General features: G+C 39.5%; 1 protein-coding gene across 6 annotated transcripts in view; it reads right to left on the reverse strand.

Moving 5' to 3' along the window:
* SIPA1L2 (signal induced proliferation associated 1 like 2) overlaps positions 1–702 on the reverse strand; it is a 214692-nt gene extending 213990 nt beyond the window's left edge. For all 6 annotated transcript variants that reach the window (XM_045297903.1, XM_004712174.2, XM_045297905.1 and 3 more), the window contains exon 1: positions 648–702. The gene's annotated coding sequence lies outside the window, so the exon portion shown is untranslated. The remainder of the gene's footprint in view (positions 1–647) is intronic.
* Positions 703–2841: the final 2139 nt, after the last annotated feature.

Here is a 2841-nt window from a genome sequence, read left to right on the forward strand (position 1 = left end):
GGACTTCTCCTAGTCAGGGCTCTATCCTTCCAGTCTCTAACAAACAACAGACCAATGCCAGCCTCTCTGCTGACTCTCACAGGCCCTGATGAAGTCAATACTTCACTAGAATGACCCACAGAATTCACAGAAATGATTGTCTACACTTAGTAGGAGCCATTTACTATAACCAGAGAGGACAGAAGGGAAGAGACATCAGGCAAAGTCTTGAAGAGACCCAGGCAGCACAAGGCTTCAACTGTCCCCAGGGACATCCTGCACTCTTTCCCATGCATGGAAGCTCTATGCAATCCAGAAAGGCTCAAATAGAGAGTTCCCAATCCCAGGGTCCCACTGGGGCCCATGCATATGCAAAGATCAAGGAACATACCTGATTGACTATATCATGCCTGCTCCCTTCCGGAGGCCTCCTGCCAGGATGAGGCCTAAGTAGTTCCTACTCCTTTACACAGGTTAAGTGTCACCTGGTAGTTTTAGAAAACAAAAGATACCTAGATAGCTCCCAAATTCCAAGTGCTATTTTCAGAAAACAGACATAAAGGCCACACTAAGTTCCCTGACACACAAAATAAATTTAAGAAATCAAAATGACTACTTGAGGCAAGGGAATGACTACAGATCATGTCTTACCCCATTGGCTTACTTACCTCCAAAGAAGAAAAATAACAGTTCCTCTGGTCAGATGATCAGGAGCAGGAGTCTTTAAAAAAAAAAAAAAAAAGCCTGCTCAGTGTCACAGAAAAAACTACCAGTTTTCAAATTACGGTCTGAGAACCCTGTAGACCCTCTAAGACCCTTTCCGGGACCCATAAGGTCAAAAACATTTTCATAGTAATTCCACAATATGATTATCTTTTCCATGCTCATTCTCTCAACAGCATATGCAAGAGTTTCCCATAGGCTTTATAACATGGGAGAGTGCAAAATATTAAAGACAGGTAGTTATGAGAATCTAGTGGACATTTAATTAAACTGATATTAAACAGATTTGCAAAAATGTAAAACAATGCCATTCTGTCCCTAACATATTTTGCTGTTGTTTTGGAAAACAACTATTTACATAAAATTTTATTATCGGTACTAACATAAAAAGTCATCTATTTTTTAAATATCTCAGTTTTAATTCCAATATGGTAAAATAGCAACGGATACAAGCCACAGAATTCAAAACTCTTGGTGGTCATAGTAATTTTTCAGAGAATATAGGGGGGTCTGAGGTCAAAAGGTTTGAGAAATACTTCTCAGTATTAAATGCTATTAAACTGGATCAGCTGTTAATAGTAGCAGTAATTATGGTCATTATTAGCTCGTCAGCATTGTCATTGAGTCAATTCCAACACATGGGAAACCTATATGCAGTTTCTGAGGCTGTAAATATTTGCAGGACAGACTGCCTCATCTTTCTGCCATGGAACAGCTGATGGACTGAAACCACTGACCTTGGGGCTAGCAATCCACTGTTTACCCAACAGAGATACCGGATCTTTTGAGATGGAAAAGGAACCTGGGCAAGCCCAGGTTGAGTATCATTAGAGATATTCACTGCCATCGAGTTAATTTTGACTCCTATAGGCCCTATAAAGCACAGTGCAGCTCTCCCTTGGGTTTCTGAGGCTGTAAATCTCAACACAAAGAGAAAGTCTCATCTTTAGCCCATGAAGCAACTGGTGGTTTTGAACTGTTGACCTTCTGGTTAGCAGCCCATCACATAATCCATTTAGGCTACCAGAGATCTTTAGGCACCACAAAGCATGATCTTCTACATTTAAAACGAAATTCAAGTTCTCTGAGCATCATTGGTTTTCAAAGTTTTAAGAACTCATTTTTTTCTCTATGGAAGCTTTCAGTTCTTAAATTTCATTTATTTATTTATTTATTTTGAATGCAGTCATATGAAATCATCAACTTCAATTTATTAAATAAACTTTTTAACATCCTGCTACTTAAACACTGTGCTTTCTGACTGTATCATATATTTATTTTCTCCTCTCTAGAAGAGATACTTTTAAATAATGTTGCAATATCCCCAACACAATGAACACAACTCTCTAAAAGACACTTTTCCTTCCTCTGATACAGCAAACATCCTGTAAACAATCAAAGCCCCACTCTTGACTGGAGGCTTTGGTTTATTGACAGAAAGGAAACCACTACTGGTCCAAGTAACAAGAGGTTTACAGGAAGCAAATAACTGTTGTCTTTTGTCTTGTTCTGGCTTTAGAGGGAAAGCGGAGTGTTTGGGCTGGGCAATGGTTTCGCAAACAACAGAGCATGCAGATGAATGAAGGACTCTCCCCTTGAGGGGTCTCCCTTATTCTCCGGGTCTCTTTGCAAGAGGAAGCTGATCTGCTTTTCAACATTGTCTGTGGTTTCTGGTTGTTTTCACATTAGGTTTCAGGCTTTATCTCGGATGTATTTAGTCATCGGGGGTAGCCCTCTTGAAATGTTTATATGTTTTTCAGGATATGAACCCCAGGATGAACCTATGGAGACACCAAGTAGAACTATGGTTTCTGGAGTTGTAATGGTGGGGCGGGGGCTGGGGGCTGGGGTGTGGAGTTGGCATGAAAGGGAGCTGATCACAAGTTCAAAAAGGAAGAAAATACTTTGAAACTGATTGTGGTAGCAATTTTACAATACTTCTTGATATGACTGAACTATGGAATGATATGTTATTGGTATTAGCTCCCAAGAAAATGGTTGTGAAAAATAAATAAATCAATTTTTTAAAAAGAAAAGAAATGAGATGCCTCACACTTCACAAGGAAGCTCTGTGTGAAAACTAAATTTGAAGGCAATGAAAGATCTGGTCCTTTGTTCTTACCAGCAGGTTTATTGTTT

Source organism: Echinops telfairi, unplaced genomic scaffold, assembly GCF_000313985.2.
Source record: "Echinops telfairi isolate 266 unplaced genomic scaffold, ASM31398v2 ScPeMD7_7424;HRSCAF=8462, whole genome shotgun sequence".
In the NCBI taxonomy this organism is placed as follows: domain Eukaryota; kingdom Metazoa; phylum Chordata; class Mammalia; order Afrosoricida; family Tenrecidae; genus Echinops; species Echinops telfairi.